Source organism: Mchenga conophoros, linkage group LG7 (assembly GCF_057382185.1).
Source record: "Mchenga conophoros isolate Kocher_MC1m ecotype Shallow Benthic linkage group LG7, M_conophoros_male_GT1.1, whole genome shotgun sequence".
In the NCBI taxonomy this organism is placed as follows: domain Eukaryota; kingdom Metazoa; phylum Chordata; class Actinopteri; order Cichliformes; family Cichlidae; genus Mchenga; species Mchenga conophoros.
Window position 1 is genome coordinate 11,209,904 of NC_140532.1, and position 23,021 is coordinate 11,232,924.

General features: G+C 43.6%; 1 protein-coding gene and 1 long non-coding RNA gene across 2 annotated transcripts in view; one reads left to right on the forward strand and one right to left on the reverse strand.

The window, feature by feature from the left end:
• igf1ra (insulin-like growth factor 1a receptor) overlaps positions 1-23,021 on the forward strand; it is a 71,349-nt gene that overhangs the window by 21,317 nt on the left and 27,011 nt on the right. The window lies entirely within an intron of this gene.
• LOC146569641 (uncharacterized) lies at positions 10,529-16,412 on the reverse strand. The gene is made up of 3 exons (XR_014893374.1): positions 16,286-16,412; positions 12,662-12,975; positions 10,529-11,493 (listed from the first exon to the last, which is right to left on the reverse strand). It is a non-coding gene; the product is annotated as an uncharacterized LOC146569641 (long non-coding RNA).

Sequence of the window (23,021 nt, forward strand, 5' to 3'; positions counted from 1 at the left end):
ACGGTTTACTCAAGCTGACCTTTAAATGCCCATTTGATGCTTCTCTTTGTGGAGTTTTTGGTTATGATGGTTATGTGTGTGCTAACTGGTTATGTTTTGAATGTTTTGAATAACAACTACCTGTACTACAAGTACCTGTTCTCCTTCATCATTTTTCTTCTTATTTAAACTGGTGTTTGCTGTTCTTCCAGTGTACCTTTACATAGCATGCCAGTGCCGTGGAATCAGACAGACCCGGCATCTTACATCACGCACTGTGCCGCCTCCGCTTTTTACTTTTCACGGATCGGTCAGTTTGGGTCTCCTACTATTTTCCACATCCCGGATAAAAGCAAAAAAAATGTAATGACCAAGAGGAATAAAAGTGCACTATTCCTGCTTGGAACATGAGAGTGAGGTGGGAGAGGAATTTACTTTTTTACATTTTTTTTGCTTAGGTGTGCGCTGATGAGAACGATGAGGTCAATGAGAGCATTATGGATTGTCTTTGAAATTATGTGGCCGTCTGATACGTGTGATGAAGCAGGACTCCTCTTTGTGTGTAAGGACAGTGGGTGCACAGACTCTGTGAATGGCTCACATTGTGAGCCACTGTGTTGGCACCAGTGGCTTTACTGGCACGTAGATGTAGAGTCAGATATGCTGGACCCTGGCCTACTCTGTGGTATTATTAGTATTCTGTATCTCTGCAGAGGTCCTGCACACCTCAGCCTGCTGAGAAGCTGTCATGTAGAATCTCAAATCAAGGAATGGTTTGTTTTTACACCTTTCTGTCCACTGAGTTTTAATTAAGTGAAAGCCCAAAGTGGCTGAGGTACAGGGGTGTTTGCCTAAGTAAATATAATATTTAAGACCGGCAGCGATACCCCCTGAGAATGTGACCTTTTCTAGTGACTGCCTCCACTGCAGGATTAATTTAAGCTCTTGGAATTGGGATTCAACATTTTTTTTTTATTCAAATGTGTGGCTCTTTTTTTTTTTAGCTATCTTTATGTTTGTTATTTTTTCTTAATTGTGCGTAGATGCACAAAAAAAGAAAAATCACAGTTAATCCCTAAAACTCAATCTGTGTCTGCTCCCAACAAATTTTAACATTGTATATTACAATTAAGTAAGTGTGTATTTCCATTCACGCCACATGGCAGCAGACACTAGCCCAGTGTTGTTTTGCATTGGAGTGTATGTAAATATCAGAGGGGGTTGTTATTTCCTAGCATGTAAGTACGTGCTCTGCCCAGTGAGCTCTTCGGTGCCGCCATGGAGACAGACACATCTGCATTTGGCGCGTCGCTTAGTGCCTGCGGGTGTCAGAAAATGCTGCACACAAGCTTGTGTTTAAGCTCTTGGCTCCGGTGCGGTGGGAGGAAGCGGCCTCTCGGGGCACAGCAAAGAGAGCCTGTGCCGTCGCCTCTTTTTAAGTGCAACAACAGAGATGTCGCTCTTGATTTACAGAGTATGAGCTGGGCGGGTCGTGTCCTGACAGAGAGGCCGGCTACTTGAGGAAGAGGAGGGGAGGAGAAAAAAAGTCAAGAGTGGAAAAGAATTGAGAAGAAGCAAGTGAGATGGATGCTCATCCATGTCCATCCAGCAGTCAGAACACATCCAGACTGACATCTGTACAAGACCAAGTCACGTGTTTATGATTCCTCGGGTCCCAGAAATACCCCCAGAACTCCAATCTCTGACCAAGCCAAACGGTTAGGCTTCTCATTAAGTAATCACCATCAGCTTAGGCTGCTGAAATATTTGGCAGTGAAGAAATGAAAATGTAACTATAAAATGTAATAAGCAACCTCAGTGCGGTAAAATGCTGCCTGGAGAATTTACTTGTTTGTATATGTATAGTGTATGTGTGTGTGTGTTATGTTTGGATGAACTGTGGAAAACGGCTGTGGTGTCAGGGCGACATACAGAAGCATTGTGCTTGGAAGTGTGTTTGTCTGCGACATTATTTCTCCTACCCTGCTTTCGTTTTTTTTTTCTGTCACTGACAGACACACCCATACCAGGAATCTCTCGTGGTTTTTACCAACTTTGACTTTCTCATGTAAATACTTACCCTTTGAATGGCCCAAATTAGGGCTATCATGCTGAAGATTGATTCAAGATATTGGCCACGGGCCACTGTGGGGATGGTCTGCAGCGTCGCATTTTTTCTGACATAGCTCAATGGAGGAGCTCTCGCATGTCTGCCTTTGTGATGGAAAAGGCTGTGTTTGTGTGTGTGTGTGAGTGTTTTAGGAGGTGGAGTAGGCGGGTGTGGGGTAGGGGGAGGTTAGGCCTAAAGAAACAACAGCGACTGCTCTTGAGTATGTCGCCTGTTCCCAGCTTCTTGGCAGTAAATTTGATCAGAAAAAATACACTCTCTGGCTTCACAATGCAGGCCTTTGTCTCTGGTCGGCATCGGAACCGTAAACCATTTTGGAAACTGTTTCCAGCTTATTAAAACGTTTCCAGACCGTGACTGTTGAAGCAGTGAGTTTTCCAGTTAGTCGCTTGGCATCCTTCCCCATCTTAGGTCTGTCATGGGCATCTTCAGAGAGTAAAGACTGTGGCTAGGATTAACTATTGGACTTCTCTGCTATTCACTTTCTCCTCTCTCTCTCTACCTCCCCATGCCCCCTTGGCTTTGATTAACTGTGAAGATCATAAGCCAGTTCAAGTGTGGCCTCATACCCTCATTGCCCAGTGTCATTGTTCTAACTAAACTGCTCTCTTCAGCAGGAATGAATTAGCCTTTTGTGCACCAATGGCCTCTTTACAAATAGCCATTAATGTTCTGTTAGTTTAGTTTGGACTCTGTTTAAGTTAAATCACAAGCACTATTAGGCAGTGTAGGCTATTACAGACTTGCCGCTAATTGTCGGTGGAATTGAAATGACATTGTGAGAATAATTAGATTTCTGTTCTCATTTATTGGCTCCAATGTGTTTTGTTTAATCTGAGTTTAATCCGGTTGTCGCTCCCGATATCGTTTCTGAATTGATGTCTTGTAGATCATGGGTGCACGGCCCCCTTGTTATTGTACACCGAGGTGTTCATTGCTCTCTCCGTTACCTTCTCTTCTCTCGTCCCTTTCTTGATTTTTGCCTGTCGCTACAATTCATATGACCATAAATCTTCTAACTTTGTTTTCTAATGTGTGTTGCTCCATTAAACTCCCAGAAGAAAATGTCTTAAATGGACTAAACAGAAACATGAGGAAGCTACTGAAAAGAAAACGCTGTTCTTTGATTTCGCTTGGCTAATTTATTTCCACTTAGAAAATGTATCCTTCATTGTTCACTAGTGCTTTCTGATGCCCTGCGGTCTGTGACCTCCGAGGCATCTTTTGACACTTTTTGAACTGAATGTAAAAATCAACATGGATTTCTCCCTCATGACATTCTAGATTTCCCTTGAGCTTTTGCCATATTTGTATTTTGTCTGTTCTGTAACATTTTACCCCTGGTTCCAGGGTTACGTAAATTCAGTCTTGTGGCTGGCTTCCCTGTTGGCATTCTTGTCGCATACTGAAGATTCCTCTGTCTATGAGAGAGATAAGGAGAGAAGATACAATGGTGGCGAGGAATGGGAGATGTCACAGAGAGCAGACAATGGGCAGATTCTGTTAAATGAGCCAACTGGTATTGACTCAGGCTTACTGCAACTTATCGTCTAATTGCCACAGTGTTGGCATTATTCCCTGGGTGATATGTGGCTGATGAAACTAAATCCCAGATATATGGCTTGGTGAAGAAATGCTCTAAACACAGACAGTGTTTTGTAGGACACTACATGTTTTGGGGGGGGGGGGGTCTGATTCTCACAGGGAGATCTGAAACAATACCTTTTGTTTCCTCATTGCTTGCTTTGTCTGATAAACTCTGACCAATAGCTGAAAGCTGTTGACCCTCCATCACCAACTGTTCTCCTGCTACACTTGTTAATTCCTCACCCTTCTGCTGATTCTCACCCCGACAGCTCCTAACCTGGAAGACCACCTCTCTGCACTCTGGGTACTGTTGGCCCGTTTACCTCACAGTAAAAAAGAAAAAGTGCCTTGGATTGGGCAGGGATTATATAAGACTAGCGACTTAGCTGTCGGTACAGTTGATTTCCACTGTTACAAAAGGATAACAGTACTGTCTTCACGTAATGTCACAAACTGAAAGAGGACATAACCCCTGTCCTCCAGAAACCTAATTTCTCACTACTTCTCGTCTTGTTCATGCCCGTGGCGAATCATTTACTTAGGTTTCTGTGGCTGTTTTCACACAGGAACTTTGGACAATTTCAGAAGATCGGGTCGGGATATTTTCCACAGCTGTCCTTTCTCACATGTAGCACGCAGAAGAAAATGGTCTGTTTCAGATGCGTTTGCACTCAGGGAAATACTCTGTGTGGTTTAAGCGAAGGAGCTGCCTTCATGTATGCATGCAGGAGGCACCACACATGACACAAGCTCACTAATAATGAATGCACCTGTGCTGTTTGTGCATCAGTACATTCCAACATTATATAGAATTTGTACTGAGAAGTTGACAAGGTTAATGACAGCTTAATATAAAAACTGACTGTGTGGGGTATTTCTCACATGCACTGCTGTTGGGTGATGTTGGGGGGGTTCAGGGGTGCACTACATGTATGAAAATGGGATAATATGTATCCTTTCTTCTGCTGTCAGTCACATGGAAAATATGGATGACGTCTTCGGGGTTGTCAGGTTAAGTTTTGTTTGTAGACATTAGTGTTTTCTGAGGCTTCATACACCAAACTAACAATTGTCTAAAGTGAAAAAAAAAAGCTTTTTCCTATAATCCAGTAATCCTTATTTGGAGACGTGTTCACACTTTAACCCATATTCCTCATGCATTTGTAAGGTTACCTAAGGCCCCCTCAAGAGGGATACAGCTTAAATTAAGAATGCATGACGGTAAGTGATCCGCTGGCACGTCACTTGCACTCAGCTCAGCTTCTCTAGAATGCAGTGTTTAGCCTCTAAGACCCCAAGAAATGAGTTTATTTTTAGAAAATCCCACTTCTTATTCCTCTTAATGGCGATTATGGGGTGACGACACATCTATTATTTTTTTTCATGAGCTGCACTGGAAAATGCCATGTTTGAAGGGTACGTGGGCTCTGCGCAGTCGGTGCGGGCGCACTCGTTTGTTGGTGCCACTTCTCCCCTAAAGGAAAAGGTCCTTTTCTCTCTCTTGACTCTGTGATCATATGTTTGGAGTCGTTACAATTGTGCACATCAAGCATTTACAGTGGGGCAAAAAAGTATTTAGTCAGCCACCGATTGTGCAAGTTCCCCCACTTAAAATTATGACAGAGGTCAGTAATTTGCACCAGAGGTACACTTCAACTGTGAGAGACAGAATGTGAAAAAAAAATCCATGAATTCACATGGTAGGATTTGTAAAGAATTTATTCGTAAATTAGGGTGGAAAATAAGTATTTGGTCACCTCAAACATGGAAAATCTCTGGCTCTCACAGACCTGTAACGTCTTCTGTAAGACGCTTTTCTGTCCCCCACTCGTTACCTGTATGAATGGCACCTGTTTGAACTCATCATCTGTATAAAAGACACCTGTCCACAGCCTCAAACAGTCAGACTCCAAACTCCGCCATGGCCAAGACCAAAGAGCTTTCGAAGGACACCAGGAAAAGTATTGCAGACCTGCACCAGACTGGGAAGAGTGAATCTACAATAGGCAAGCAGCTTGATGTGAAAAAAATCAACTGTGGGAGCAATCATCAGAAAATGGAAGACATACAAGACCACTGATAATCTCCCTCGATCTGGGGCTCCACGCAAGATCTCATCCCGTGGGGTCAAAATGATCATGAGAACGGTGAGCAAAGATCCCAGAACCACACGGGGGGACCTGGTGAATGACCTGCAGAGAGCTGGGACCAAAGTAACAAAGGTCACCATCAGTAACACACTACAACGGCAGGGAATCAAATCCCGCAGTGCCAGACGTGTTCCGCTGCTGAAGCCAGTGCATGTCCAGGCCCGTCTGAAGTTTGCCAGAGAGCACATGGATGATACAGCAGAGGATTGGGAGAATGTCATGTGGTCAGATGAAACCAAAGTAGAACTTTTTGGTATAAACTCAACTCGTCGTGTTTGGAGGATGAAGAATACTGAGTTGCATCCCAAGAACACCATACCTACTGTGAAGCATGGGGGTGGAAACATCATGCTATGGGGCTGTTTTTCTGCCAAGGGGACAGGACGACTGATCTGTGTTAAGGACAGAATGAATGGGGCCATGTATCGTGAGATTTTGAGCCAAAACCTCCTTCCATCAGTGAGAACTTTGAAGATGAAACGAGGCTGGGTCTTCCAACATGACAATGATCCAAAACACACCGCCCGGGCAACAAAGGAGTGGCTCCGTAAGAAGCATTTGAAAGTCCTGGAGTGGCCTAGCCAATCTCCAGACCTCAACCCCATAGAAAATCTGTGGCGGGAGTTGAAAGTCCGTGTTGCTCGGCGACAGCCCCAAAACATCACTGCTCTCGAGAAGATCTGCATGGAGGAATGGGCCAAAATACCAGCTACTGTGTGTGCAAACCTGGTAAAGACCTATAGTAAACGTTTGACCTCTGTTATTGCCAACAAAGGTTATGTTACAAAGTATTGAGTTGTATTTTTGTTATTGACCAAATACTTATTTTCCACCCTAATTTACGAATAAATTCTTTACAAATCCTACCATGTGGATTCATGGATTTTTTTTTCACATTCTGTCTCTCACAGTTGAAGTGTACCTCTGGTGCAAATTACTGACCTCTGTCATCATTTTAGGTGGGGGAACTTGCACAATCAGTGGCTGACTAAATACTTTTTTGCCCCACTGTATGTGTGTTGGCTCGGCTTAGAGCTGTATGAACTATTGATGGTTTCTATGTGTGGCAATTATCCGGCAATAATGGATTGTGTTCTTCCTGAAAATCAGGAAGAAGATCATGTTGTTCTTCTCATACCTCCGCCAAGGAGTTTATGGGATTTTCTTTGTGTTTTTTTTATATATTTGATTTTTGCCTGTTAATATAGACAGAATTTAACCCAACTTCAAATGATTAACATTGTTACTTTTGCCATTTTCTATTAAGACATAGGGCAAAATTGGACATTTTGCATCATATTTTCACTACAGAATATGAACTGAAAGTATTAAATTTAAAAGCTGTTGCCTTAATGTTATTAAAAAATATCAGAAGCTAATCTGCAGCCAGCTATCCTTTTAGATCTAGGAAACGGATTCATGCATGATGTGGAATGTATTTAAAACAGTTGTCAGTGTTCTTGTTACAACTGTTAATAACTGTTAATGCTATTGTTAATAATTGATTACAGTAAAAATCTGTGTTTTGCACTTTTCCTGCTGTTTTGTTAAAAACATAAGAATTAACAGAGGTGGTCCTCTGCCTCCACATGCCTCCCACAAACCAGGTTCCAGTGTTTTGTCGGTTTCATCACAGGATTTAATTAACGAGCTGGAATTTAGGTATTATTGTAGTTCAGGTGCAATCAAGTATGCTGAATTCCACAAATTTCTACAAATGTTTGGACGGTTGAACCCTTTGAAGTCCCTGCAGGATTGGCAACAAGCTTTTCTGTTCTCCCTGTGATCCAAGGATAAGTGGGATGGATGCCTTGGAACCATTTCCCTTGTTTAAATCTGTAACTGGATTAGAGGTACCCTCAGGAGAAAGGTGCCATAATAATACAACATTACTGCACAACAAGCCCTGCCTGCATTGCTCTCATAAACTGTATGCTAAACTGATGCTTTGGGTGAAAGAACTATAAGATCTCCCAGATGCGTTTGGGGAGGGGGCAAAACGCGTATCACTGCTGGACACCTGTGGCTCAGGTTTACAACTTCACAGCATACCCCCAAGGAAGGAAGAGGATACAGAGGAAAGGAAAAATATGGTTCTGCAAGTGAAAAAGCCAGAGAGCATTAACTCCTCTGTGAACTGAGGAAACAGCCAGAGTCCTTCGGGTCTTCCCTGACAGCTGCGGCAATCTGAGAACTAGAGGCTCACCTCTGACGAGAGAGGGAGAGCGCAAAGAGCAAACACAGCCATCGGACAAAGTGGGGTTAAGAGCCTGCTGCCATGTCCCATGTGTTTCATTTACAGCAGAGACACTGAACACGCAGGGACAAATTATCCATCAAGCAGTGATCCAAACTCCGCTGCTTTCAGTCCCTGCACACATTTGCACACAGGGAGAGACACGTACGCAGTTTTACAAAATGGCCCTGACCATCACCGTGTACCGTATACTGTTCCCGCCCGCGAACAAGGAAAATCCCTGAGCTATCAAAGACGATTAATGTAGTCATTTATCTCACAGCGCTGTCTGGTTAATAACAGAGTAAACGTGGGAGGATGGAGAGCAGAGTGCAGGTACATTGATGAGAAAGGTTTAACGAACTCTGCTCTAATGAGTTGAGCATGTTCTTCGGCAGCTCTGAATTGCAGGAGTGTTGTGGAAAATGCAGTCCTGAGGCTGAAACACACTCTTTGCAAGGTGCACTCACAACCTCTCTTCACTTATAGCTCCTGCCTTCACACCTAACGTGCTCTCGAGTAGTAATGTACACTGCAAGTTCAATGAAATGGAATCACGGCTTCAGATTTAGAGAAGGCATGTACAGTGTTGAGAGTATGTGTGGGCTGAATACCAGGGATAACACAATGTTTTACAATCGAGATAGACAAAAGTGTATATAAATAATAAAGATTAATATTGCAAATTCTCTATTAAAGTTGAACTATATGTTCACTGGCCACTTCACTAGTTACACTTTGCTGTTGCCAGGTTGGATCCCCTTTCGCCTCCAGGGTATAGACTAATCAAGGTGCTCTAAACGTCCTCTGAGATTTTGGTTAATATTGACAAAAACTGAGCCTCATGAGACCCGGCAAAGTTTTTTTTTCAGTCTTAGGTTGTCTAATTTTTGTGAGCCTGACTTAGCTGACAGGAGTGGCACCCATTGTGCACTTCTGCTGCTGTAGCCCATCTGCTTCAAGGTGCTCTTCTGCACCATGCTTGTAAAAAATGATTAATAGTTACTGTTGCCCACCACCTGAAGGGGTTTGGCCTTTCTTTCTGATCTCTGATATCAACGTTGCCTTTTTCGCTGGATATTTTCTCTTTCTTGGACCATTCTCTGTAAACCTTAGAGACTGTTGTGTGAGAATAGTTCAGCACATCAGCAGATTCTGCAATACTCATGCCATTAAAACCATGCCATGCTCAAAGTCACTTAAATCACCTTTCTATTCCATTCTGATGCTTGGTTTGAACTTGATCATATTTACATGCCCAAATCCAGTTGTTTGCTGCTACGTGACTGGCTGATTAGAAGTTTACGTTACTGAACACTTGAGCAGGTGCATCTAATGAAGTGACCACTGAGTGAGCATACACATTAGATTTAATAGTTGACTCAGAGCCTTTTTAGCACTTGGAAACTTGTACATTAGATGTGTTATGAAGAGAAATGTGCATGTTTTAACCTTCTGAGTTCTAAGACGTCTTAGATGGTAATCCTAACTCCTGACCTTTCTCTCAGTTAGAAAGGTTATTTCCTTTGTTCCCTGATTGCCACTAATTTGAAGAACTACTTAATAAAAAGAGAAATAGGATATTTCGAATGCCCACAGTTAGAATTAGGGCTATGCTCAAGGTTGTCACGCATAACCTCAAAGGGTTAATTCCTTGAGGTTAAAAGAGGGAAGCCAAGCGCAGGTCCTCTCCTGTTGTTGTGATTTGATTTTGGCGGTTGGTCGAGCAGATGGGACGGATGTCTGGAAGTTGGAGTGCCTTTGGTGCTCCCTCCCTCAAGTGGGTGGGTGTGTGTACGCAAAGTGCTCTCCAGTCTGTCTTTAGGAAGATAGACAGCTGGTCAAACAGGCTTACGAGAGCAGTGGGCAGTCTGGTCTCTGACTTAAGCACATTAGTCTTTACTCCTCATTGGTCAACGGCTTCAAGTTCAAAACTGTTTTGTAATGTATTGATGGGTGAATATTGTGGACCAGTGACGATATGTCCTCTTTTGACTAGACAGTGGCAAAAATCATTAAGAAAGCATTATCGACGCATGCGTGCATGCTGTACCCCGTGCCAAAGTGTTTTTACGTCTTTGTGTCGTGATTGAGGGTGATGGGGTGCACTGTGAGGGTAGACACCCCCCTCCACCCACCCCCAACCCCCCCACCCCAATGTACGCAGTTATGTGGTTGTGTTGTGCAGCACGTAGGCTTGTGGAAACCGGACCGTTCTGCTGCTTCCCTCGTGGCGGGTGGCCTTGGCGGTTGGAGCCAGCAGAATGGGTACCAGGAGGGTGCAGGGGTGTTTTTGTGGCTGTGTCAGTGATAGAGAAAGATCAAGATTTAATTTCATGGCCAAACCTACTTTTTTTTCTGTGTGTTTTCTTGCCTTTGAGACATTCCTTCTGGCACATTTTATCCAGCCAAACAGACAACAAAGTTAACTCAGCATCAGGATGTCATTTATTAGCTAATGTAATACAACACCAAACACGACTGTTGTATTCCGTTACCCTGCGCTGACGCAGAAAACAGAATACAACATTGTATTACACAAGAAGCACAAAGAACAAAGGGCAATATTGACTTACAAAGGTCTGATTTTTTTTTTTTTATTCCAAGAAACCCGCCCATTCGATCTGACATGATGTACCCTTGACTGGTGAAATGATTTACTTTTATTGCTGTCTCCTTTGGCATCTGTATCACTTCTCTTTATATATAAGCCAGCAGCTGCTGGTCAACCAGAGAGTGCTATTTTATTTGAACATTGGCCTACTGTGGGCACCAAGAATGCCTCAGAGTTATATGAGAGCAGACGTATAATTATACCATTAGACTGACAGTGATGCTTGCTGCGAAATACTAATACTGCTGTTTTATTTTGCGTGTTCTAATCAAAGCTGATCTCACTTTCTGTTTTAGGGGCTACAAATAGTTGAGACATCAAGATTGTGCTCTCTTCCCTTTCCGTCCTCCTTTTCGTTCTCTGTGTGAAACCAACTCGTGCAGGCTTCTGGTCAAAGCACACATGTGCTTGACGTCACGCGGGCTGCTTGTGGGCTGACGTAGGTGTTCAGACTCGAGCCATATCAGAGGGGTGATTGGGCCCCAGTGTGGCTGCCTGGTAGTGCAGTCTACAATGGCTCCTGTTGAGACCTCATGTCTCATGCCCCATAACCGCAAATGATGCTTGTATGTGTGTGTGTGTGTGTGTGTGTGTGTGTGTGCACACGTCTGTGCTAGCTTCAGCTATCTCATGCCAGACATATCTGATGCAAGAGCGGATCAAGGGATCACCATGTCATTTCTGAGAATAGTCCGTATCCATTCACTATGGGAGAGAAAAATGTGGGTTGACGGAGCCAGATGTTACTAGATTAACAGCTGTCCACGGCCTCTATTGTCTGCCACATCATGTCCGGTGGCTGTAAGAAGACAGAAGAACAAGAAAAGAATGAAACTGTACACTGAACAGATGGACAAGTTATTCTATCATTTCAGCTCATTCTGTACAAAACATATCCAGGACATCATATCCTCTCTTCTCTCAGCTCAACTTTCCTTTAAACCAGGGGTGTCGAACTCGAGGCCCGGTGTCCTGCAGGTTTTAGATCTCACCCTGGGTCAACACACCTGAGTCAAATGATTTGTTCATTAGCAGGCATCTGGAGAACTTCAAGACATGTTGAGGAGGTCATTTAGCCATTTGAATCAGCTGTGTTGGATCAAGGACACATCTAAAACCTGCAGGACAACGGCCCTCGAGGCCTGGAGTTCGACACCTGTGTTTTAAAATCTCTGGTGGAGATGTTCTAAGAATACAATTAAAGAGTCTCTAAACTGACAGCATCCTACTACAGAGTCTGTGTGGACCCATGTAGAATAGCGAAAGTAACTGTCTGGAGAATAGAGAACTTGTTCAGTGGGCATTATATGTGCACCCTGAACCCGGGCAGCACCTTCACCCAAACCAAGCATAGTATTTGTACTCTATAGATGTTCTGTGTAATAGTGAGAATGCATGTGCAGCAGATTGCCTCCTACATGTACAAGTATTGTCCTGATTCTCCTGACCCAGTCCAGAGGGCATGTGAAAATGCCTGTAGACCCTAGCTCTTAGGAGACCGGCCTAAGAATTGATCATGTGTCATGGGATCTACTAGTAGATCAATTGGCTCATGGCCCACTGGGGTGCTGCCTACCAGCAAATCACCACCAGCGGTCACAACACATTTAGTCCTGCTTCACAGGCACTTGCTGACATTCAAGTACTGTGGCTAAACAGAGGGAGGAGGAGAGCAGTGTTAAGTTATGGTAGTTGGCTGGCCGAGAGCGTAATTGAACCCTTGAAGCCTCAGGTGAGCGGTGACGTTCACCTCTCAGAAACGCTTAAATGTGTGAATGTTGACTTATTTAGACACATTTTTAAAATTCACATCCGTCCACCTTCTCATTTATGATACACTTCAAAGACAAATGTAGTCTATGTGGTAGTACATGTGTAGTAATGTTTTTGTCCTTGCCATTAGGAGTAATGCTGCTGTGTCCTAAATGATAGCACAGTAGTTTAAGCAACTGGATCCAGGCTGTTACCTTTCAGTCGAGCTGTCGTCTGTCCTTCCGCTCACATCTGGATCCAATAGGAGCGACTTCCTTCTCTGAAGGAGGGACACATATAAATAGCCAGGCAACCGTAACCACACCAACGACTTAAGCATATGGCTGATTCTTTGTTTTGTTTTTTGTTTTTTTCAAATTGCATCCTAAGAATGACCTTCCTCATTGTGTCTCCGATACAAATTAAGGCTCATTCCAGCAAGAGGTGGGACCGTTCATCTCGTGGCCTCGACCTTTCCTTGCTCGTACCGTCTTCTGCTGGGGGCTCCAGGGGCAGCACAGGGGAGACGCTGGGAGGAGGAGAGGGATTGTTATTGGGGTTTAATGCTTCAGCGGGAAATCTACGCCGTAGCTACGTTGTAACCGCAACCCCATCTGAAACTTTATGCTGTTACCTACGGTGTAACCTGACATGCACCTCAGGGTTTGTGTGCTGTTATTGAGTGAGTTTTAATTTGTGTGATTTCAGAAGCAGATATCGCAGAGTGGTGTCGTGAGGAAAACTGATGCAATAGGCCCAAATTTACCTTGACACACACACTTTTGTCTCATACCAACACAGGTATGTGTTGGCAGGTTGGGATGAGTTTCTCGGCCATTCAAGCTGCCCCATTTTGTTGCTCCTTTAACATAGATTGGTGTTTTCGGAGCAAATGCTATAGCAATCAATGTCCTGTTGTTTTTAACCCATGCCCTGGGAGTTTGCATGTGTGTCCGTGTGATGTAGTAAAACTGCAAAAACATGGAGGTTGTGTTCCAGGGATGGAACCTGAGATTGTCCCCGTTCCCCTCTTGCTGGCCTCTTAGGAGAAGCCACCAGCACTTGCTCCTGCCCCTTCTCCACTTCGTGCCTGCCTTCCTCTGCCAGACGCATAGCTTTAGTTTCCCTGCTAGGCTACAAGGGTATCAGGTTTGTTTTGGAGGGGAGTGGGTAAGAGGAAAGGGGAGGGTTGGGGTAGAGATGAGGAAGGCTGGCATATGTGTGGAGGAGAATTAGGTGGACAAATCACATTGGTGTAGGTTGGTTTTTTTTATTCAAAAAAGGAGGAGGAGAAAAAGATGGGAGGGGAAAATAGAACTAACAAGTCCCCCCTGGCCTGTTGCTGCTCCTGACCCCTTATCCATAAATTCCATGCCAGGAATTGGAGTTGTGAAGCAGCCATTTTATGAATGAGGGTTAGGGGGGAGGGAGCGGGAGACCGAGAGGAATAAAAGGAGCAAGAGAGAGTGAGAGGGGAGGCGGGTTAGGTTGTGTTTAGTATATGTGTGTGGGTGGGTGAGACGCGGCTCAGAGGCGCTTGTGGTAGAGTTAGTTATGTGTGTTTGTGTGTGTGCGCGTTAGTGACTGTTCAGGCTTCGTGTGCGTCTGTGTTGTGTTTTGTTCATGCCTCTGCTGAGACACTGTGCAGTCTGGAACAAAGGCCCAATTTGGGTTGTGCTTCCGTCTGAAGCTGCTCGCTTAGCAGCCACTGCAGATCAGTTATCAGATCGAGGAGTAACAGGCACACCTCAACATTTTGTAAACTTCGCCAGTTACAGTTAGGAGAGACATCTTGATTTTGCACTTGTTTAACCATGTGCTGTGGAAGCATGTAAACATCATTTCTGTGCTCTCCTGTTGTCTCACAGTGAAACTGCCCCAGTGTTTTTTTTTCTTGTTGGGTTTTGTTTTTAAGTGGATTCCCAGGGGCTCACCACACAACTTTACTATTTGCATTGTTATTTAATTAAAATCTTCCAGTAGATATAAGCACCTTTTTTCCCCTTTTTCCAGCTGAAATAGTTTTAGACAGGTGGAAGAGACGGTATACAAGCATACTGAATCATTTTTTAGTAAATCTCTTTTCTTTAGTTAATTCATTTTACTGTCTTCAAGATATCATTTGCAGAAAGTCTTTAAAATCTTCAACAAAAAAAATGTTACCCAAGAAAACAAAGCAGAGTTTGGGGATCACAGAGAGTGCATCTTCTCTTCTTCTTTGCTGTGGAAATTGACCCTTGTACCCCTTGTACAATGACGGCACAGTGATCCTTTAGTGGTGAGTTAGAGGCATCTATTGTTCTGTTATCCATTAGAGGAAAATGACGATCCAAGGGGAGTCTTGTTTCAAGTGACGGAGCTTATTCTCTTGTTTGTGATTCCCCTATATCTGCTGTCACAGAAATATGGCTGCAGGCGAATAAACACGACTTAGGTTTAGATGGCAAGGCGAAGCCGAACCTCCACTATGTGAACTGGACCTAACTTAGTCCGATGTAGGCAGCAGTTGAGTGGTTGCTGTGTCTTCTGTGTAAATTATAGATATTTAACACATAAGAAATCAACTGAAATCGGTTTCTTGTGTTGCATAAATGAGTAATAATGTTTAAACGAACAGATTATTCCACGTGATCGAGGTCAGGCATAGTGCAATCTCTGCGTTGTCATGGCGATTCCCAGCCCCTTGCTGTCATCCATAAAGCAGTAGGTAGCAGGTGCCATTAGCTAGTCAGTCACTCAATGCTGCTCGTGCAGTGCTGTAGGTAATGAGAGCTGACACAGAATGACAGTGCAGACAGGAGGACATGCTGTCACTGCGGCTCAGGGACACGAGGACGTCCTCCGGTGTTGTTTACTCCTCCCTGTGTACATTAACGCTGCTGATCCTGCTGCTGATGGCGATGCCGCTCGCCTTTTCCTGCTTCTCTTTAACTGAGATAATCCGTTAAATAAAATAACACCGCTAACCCGTTCTAGCTTTTCAAATATAAGAACTAATATTTTGGAATTATCCCAAATGAGTCATGTTTGGACTGTTATTAAAATCATTTGAAGACTCTGATTTACAAGCGCATTACTTTTTTGTTTGTGGATGTATTCCCGCTGTGTACATTTACATAAACAATTAACAATTAATGGACACAGGCCCACCTGATTTCATGGGTGTTCAGGAATTGATGTAAGTATTGATTTAAGAACAGGGATGGATATCCGCATTTATCATTGAAAACTTTATTATTATTCCTGTTGGTAAAATTATAGGCGTGTGTGTGTGTACCTGTTTAGACATCTGTGTGGGGACCAAAAATCAAAAATTACTATACTTGTCAGGACCAACAGTCACTTGTGAGGACAAAAGTGCCTGTCCTCACAAGTTTGAAGGCATTTTTGAGACTCAAAGCTTGGTTTTAGTGTCAGGGTTGCAATTAGGTTAGGCTGAGGGTTAGGGTTAGGCATTCGTTTTTGATGGTTAGGGTTAGGGTAAGCAGCTAGGGAAAGCATTATGTCAATTAGATGTCCTCACTAAGATATCAAAACGAGAATGTGTGTGTGTTGGTGTGTTTAGGTTGTTCATTTTCAAATAAAAATCAATGTTTCGACTAAAATAATCCAACTATTCAGAGTAACTAACTGCAATTTGTGCCATGTATTCTTTTCCCCCCTTTAAGTGGTATAAGTTATCACGTACCGCTTGTACAGGTGTTGCCAAAGCAGGAAAAGAGTAGCTATAAATAACAGTAATCACTTGCTGAGTCCCTTCTCTGACGTGCTTTGTTTACTTCCTCACTCGCCTTTTTTCCTTACAGGAACCAAACAGACAACAGAAAGGTGCTACTTACTATATGATTGCTGCCGCCTCCTTGCCAGCCTTTTCACAACCTCTTGCTGTCTGGGAGCTCAGCAGAGTGCAGAAAAGAAACCCCGCAGCAGTGAGCTAGTTAGATAGCAGATAACTGCTGTGGTGCAACACACACACACACACACACACACACACACAGAGGAGTCTAGTAGTAGCTCTAATGAAACCACCACAAGACAAAGCAGTGACTGGAAATTTGGCCATGGAAAAAGGCCTGGAGCCAGAGCCAGCGCTTTGATGGCTTTCTTTTGAGTGGTAGTTAAAGGATATGGTCTCCTGTTTCATGTCTTTGCTCCTTCTTGCTGTGTGTATGCATTTGTGTTCGTGTGTGTGTGTAAGTGTGTGATTGATGGCTCATTGATTGAGCAACGTGCTCCCATTCCCTCTCTCAGCCAGCTATCTGTCCCCTGGCTGTATGTAGCCAGCCAGCCCAGCACCAGCTGTTCAAAAGTATGCGTGTGTGTGTGTGTGTGTGTGTGTGTGTGTGTGTGTGTATATCTGTGCGCACATTCATGTTTGAATAAGCGCATTCCGGCGGAAATCACTGATCTAGCAGGTGCGATTTCTACTCTCCCATGGTGTCTTGTTATGGTCTTAATCGGGGCGTGGGCAGCATTTTAACACCAGTTGATGTTACGTAGAATAAGAATATGTTGCATTATTGATGATTAATATTTAACACACAATTCAAGTAGGATAAAGGGCTCGTTGTGTTATCATCTGCATGTTCCTCGGTGGAGTTAAATACTACAGTCATGTGTTATGAGGCATATGATATTTTTCTCTCTCAAGTAATTCCAGAGCTGATCCAGTGCTTCTGTTGAAGAGAAAAAATATAGCCTCGGGACCCACATTTATTACAGTTTATGATGTTCAGTTTAGCAGCATTCAGACCAATAAGAGTTAACAAGACATTTATGAAATAACTAATGAATTACTGCATCTGGGGACAGCAGAGATACAGCAGTTCTCGGGTAAATATAGAATCGGCTCATCCTGTGCTTGCAGTTGGTGCAGTGTCCTCTTTACGCAGGTTACCACATGTGTGTCAGAGGAGCAGAGGGATATTTTAAGGATGACAGAAAACTTGTGTAAAGTGATCTGCTCGGGGAAACCCTGGGGCTGATTAAAATGGAGCTGAAGGAATGATAATAAGTCTGAAATATCAGAGTTCAGATGGTGTGAGAGATTGTGGTAGATATGCTGTGTTGCTTTAGAAGACGCTCACTGAACCATTAATGGAATACAACAGATTTTTAGGTCACAACAAGGGGGGAAAAAACTGGTTCCTCAGCCCTGTGTTTACAATCTCAATGAATGTGTGTAACATGTCTGCTGTGTTAGCGTGCCTCTCTACCATGGCGTTGACCCCCTGCTGGTGCTCCGCTACTGTTGCAGCCTTGTTCCTTGAGTTGTTTGAGGCCTGTAACAACAGGAAAACAAAAGCATTTTTTTCTAAGCAGGGGGCACCTAAGTGGGCCACACTAGTGCGCCCCACATTTATGTCCCCGTCTGTCCAAACTGAAGGAGAGAGTTGTCTGCAGCCTCAAAAAAGAAGGGGGGAAACATGCCCGCTCTTTCTAAACTGTGTCTTTATATCTCCCCTGACTGTTGGTAGCCACGGGCTTTCACAAAGGAGACTATTGTTTGTTTGGTGGGGAGAAAGCATGGGCATTTTGTTTCAATCATTTCTGGAAGTCTTATGTTTAACATGGTGGGGGCTTAGCACGCTTCCTGTAGCTGGAAGCAGTCTTGTTCCCTGTGTCCATTTCCCAGCCTCTGCACTGGCATCTGTTCTCTCTGCCCTCTGTGTCGACTTCTGAATGCTCCGGGTTTATAGTGTGTTCACACCTGTGGAGGTTTTCTTTTTGATTAAGCTGCAGCTTTTGGTGTCATAGCAGGACAAGCTATACGAGCTGAAAGTGTGTTCAAATGTAGTTTTTGTGCTTTGTGCCCAACATAAAAAACCCGCCCCCAGATCTTTCTCCATCTTCCCGTAAGTCCCAAATAAACCCTCCTGCCTCATGCTTGCTAACCACTGCAGCGTCTTTGAGTCCTCTTGCAGCGCTTTGATGACACTTCACCTCTCCTATATGCACTGACTCCTCCTTAATCCGACTTAGAGCTAATCTATCGCCGAGGGATGTGATCCGGCACTAAACACTAGGTTTGATTGTCGCAGAGCAGGGGAATCTCAGCCCTTAGTCACTGTCCCTCATCACGCATAGAATGCATGTCTTGATCATTTTTGTGTTTTAAATCTCCCTAAAAAGCCGCATCCCTCTGCTGCATGTCTAGTTTAAAACACTAAAAAAACAGTCTGATTCTTCTTCTTTTTACAGCGCATATTTTTATATTAAGCAATTATTTCCCAATATGCCTCCTCTTATTGTCTCCCTTTGTGGCTCTCTCTCTTTTTTTAGTTTTCTTTTGCTTTAATAATCTTTTGGTTTCATTACTGGAAAAAGAAAAAGCCCAGCTGTAGCTGTCCTCTAGTGAAAATGTCAAACCCAGAGTTTTACAATAACACGATGAAGCACGATACGCCAGACAAAACTCCTCATTTGGCATGTGTTAATTAGGAAGGACTTGCTCAAGTCCGAGAGCCTAGGAAAGAGAGGAAAAAGAAAACTTTATGGCTTATATGCAGATTCTGCTTCATGCTTACAGACCACACGCTGACCCATCGGGGAGCACTTTAACGATAAACAAGTGTGATGTGGCAGTGGTGCTTCGTTTGAGAGTCATACAAGCCATGTACCTGCCACACAAGTTGGAGGAAACTCTCTCTCTCACACACACACACCTCTGTCTAGAAATGTAGATAAAATTAGCAAAGCTTCCACACTACATGCTTTAATCGTTCTTTCATCTTTCTTTCGTTTTCTTGCTCCCTCCTTCCTCTTCTCTCTTCCCTCCTGAAGCTGCTGAGGTCCCTAAAAGGGGCAAAGAAAGTTGAGTGTATTTGTGTGTGTGGGATGGGGGGGAAGAGAAGGAGAGACGGGGGAGAAGGAGGAGGAGGAAGAACTGAACTCTCCACCCACCCTGAAAAGAGGAGGTGAAAAAATGGGGATAGAAGCATGATGTCACAGGCAGCCAATAGGAAGTGTGGGCTGGGGACTGTTTAAGGCCTGTCAGCTGTCCTGCTCCATCCACATAGGCAGTGTGAGGTCAGGCACAGCTTTATCCATCCTCTGCCCCATGTCTGGTCACCGGTCTCTAGCTTCTGACCTTTGAGTCCACGCTCTATGTATGGCATATGAAGGTCCTGAAGCGAGGTCTCACTTAATGCTCTAGCTGAACTGCCATTGAAACACTGCCCCAAAACCAAATATGGTACAGATTAGGTGGAGAGCTGCAGTTTGTCATTTTGTATTGTTTCCACACGCTCTTTATCATGACTACTGTTTGTGTTCGAGGCCAGAAGTGAATGGGGGACTTGCGTCATGGTAAAATCCGATTAACACCGAAACTTAGGTTACAAATGAGGAGCTACGTCTGCGTTGAGCCTGTGAGAGAAACTTGCTGAAAGTGACGTAACCCACAGTTTGTTCAGAGACTTGTAAATAGTAGTTCATTCCCGCTGCAAGGCTTTGTGCAACTGGCATGATGTTGGGTGTTGCTGTTACTCAATTACTAATAAGGATAAACCTTAACAAGTCCATTGTTGACGACACTGTAGTGGTCCTTTAGTGTCGTTCGTGGCTTTACGTTGACATGGTAAGCCACCCTTTTGGGCTTATTGTCATTTTAAGACACATGGATTTAATGGGATGTTTAAGGTAAAGTAGCCCTTATTTATGATATCCAGTCACACCCTTTTGATGTGAAAGGATCGAGTGAGAATGAGCTAATTGCTGAATGCTGCCAAACATTTCCCGTCACCAGTCCTGTTTGGCCTTATCAGCGTGCATGTCAGTAGTAAGTGCCTCTATTCTTCTGTGTTGTTCAACTGTTTATGAGGAAAACTGCAAACCTTTAACTCCTTGTGCCAAAAGGAAATGTTCAAAACAAGCACGAGGTTTGTGTGTATTCTACTGGATCAGTACAATACTGTTTTACTGTGACATCATCTGGGACTGTGGTATCTTATCAGGCCATTACACTTGAAAGACCTAGCCTTAAGTCTCAGTGCAGGCTCTCTAGATAAAGAGAGTGATTCATCCTAACTCTGGTGCTTGTCCTTTGTTTTTCTGTGCATGAACACTCAAGAATTCTGCTCAAGAATTCTGCTCTTGCTCTTGACGAAGGCGGTCGCACTTTTCTCCTCTCCTCTCCTCCCCTCCCTTAGTTTCCCTGCTTAGCCTCTTGTGTCCTTGTCTAGTCTCGTGTTTTTTGTATTACTTTTCCCTGGAACACTCTCTCACAGTCCGTTCTCTAAAACTTAAAAGAGAATTATGGATTTGATCAACTGGTCCCTGAATGCAATTGACACCCCTTTCTCAATGAGAAGTTTGGGCTTGGGTGAGCCTGAGTGCTGAAGATATCTACCTATTCGGAACCATGATAACAGGGTTCTTGCTGATCGGAGCTGGCCTGACGTATCGAAGAATTAAGGAAGTGGAACCGGCTGTTCAAACCCCCACAATGCTGCCCGCTGGGATTGAAATGATGGGATGAGGCGTGAGTTTCTCAAAATGGGCTCATTGAGTGCAGCACGGATAAGATCTTGGAGAAGCTTATCTTTCCTCATGTGGTGCATTTTCCATTGTTATACCTCTCTGACCTGTCTTCCCCATGTGATGTTTTTGTGTAATGTACGTATGGTCGGAGGGTAAGATGGCGCCGCCATTGTGTGCAATAGGTCGGCAGCCTTAACATGAAATTTCCCCTCGTGGGACTAATAAAGGTATATCAAATCAAATCGAATCTTGCTTCTATAACAACATCAAAGGGAGGAAAAAGGAAATCCTTAACCCAGATGTTATTCATGAAGCGACTATTGGGATCGGTGGCTCCATTAAGGTGCCAAATACTGAGGTGTGTATCCTAAAGAAAAGAGAGCGATGCACTGAAGAGATGGGCAGAGTAACAACACTGCAGTCTGCCTGTGTGTGCCAACAACCAGAAAGTGTCTGCAGACATACAGAGGTTTTAATGTGGGCTGTATAACTTTTTTTTAACTTCTAAAATGTTTTTATTTAAAGTAATCTCAAGCAATTTTAGGCTTTATCATCCTCTCGCTATCACAGAGGAGCAATCAACTAATGGCCTCCTCAGTGCTAGCAGAGATCTCAATTTTAACCTGGTGGGAGTGCTTGCAATGAGCACAAACATATCCCCATCAGCTTTTTAGCTCAAGGCAAATGTTGCTGTGCTTAATCGGGATTAGGACCTCTTTGAAGTCGATGTGAAATGAAGATTTGTCATGTTGAATCCAGACGTCATGCAAGCAGGGATAATGTATGCCGGATGGCGCACCAGGATGAAGTCTGGGCACCGTGTGTCAGAGTTGTCGATGGTCATTTACAGAAATATGCTCTGGTATGAGAACCGTTACTGTTCTCTGATGTTCCGATGATGATTGGCTACGATTGTCTGCAGACTAAGATGTTACACATTTCCCTGATTGCAACTTGTACAAGCAGCACTAAAATTCAGGAGTGTTTTAAAGATGTTTATTAAAGTTTAGATTGGAGTGGGTTGGAATATGTTGAGAATCAAGATTGGTCCATATGGCTGGAAGTTCTGTCTGGTGGCATGTGGGTACACAGCCAGGTTTTAAACTGTGCCTGCAAACATCCAGCGCTTGAGCCAAAGGAAGCACCAAGTTGTTCATTTTATGACCAGCTATGTTGTTTTTTTTTCCAGTGTTGCGAAATAAATCTGTAACGATTCATCTTACAGTGTATACATGTAACTAACAGCTATGAAGACAATCACTTAACAGGAGGGATTAGAGTTCAATGCGGGCTCTTACTAACCCTGACCAGTCACTCGGCTTGCAAAACAGTTAGTCAACAGAGGAGTGCCAGGAAACGCACTGTATTTAATGAAAGAGATCTGGGAAGGCAGGTATTTTTAGAAGGCACCTTTAGTAAGAGGAAACACCTCAGAACCTCTGAAAAAATGCCCAACTTCTCTGCAAAGTTTCTCTTTCCATCCTTAATGTCTATCTAAGGACCTTATTTAGCTTGTTAAGTTCAGTGCCTGCAGCTGAAACATTTCTGTAAATCTCTGTGAAGTCTTCATGACCAGATCAACTTTAGACATGTCAGGCGAAGCACTTACTTGCCAACCATTAGGTACGAGTCACACAGTCAGTTTTTGCAATAATGCCTTCTTTAGATTTGTCAGTGCAGCTGAATGTGCTTTTAATTTGAACTCCCCCTCTGAGTCATGACAACCACTAGATGTGAGTCTTGAGGATAATTTGGAGAGCTGCTGGAGAGGCTCATCTTCATGGCTACAAAAAACACTCCAGGGGTGATGAGCTGGGACTGTGGGGCTATTAGTCGACTAGAAGTCAGGCCCACAGGGATTCAGAAGGTCAGCTTTGATACAGAGAAAGGCCCCACTATTTGACTTCCATCTAATATTCTTTTCTAATGAAACTGGGGAAATTACTAAAACTACTATTTGTTATCGAAACAGTTGCCAATTAATTTTCTGTCACTCTAACTGACCTGTCCTGTCAACCATGCATTAACTGCTTCAAGCTAGAATTACAAGATAGAAGAAGGTTATGGTGTTCAAACACCGAATTATTTAACATG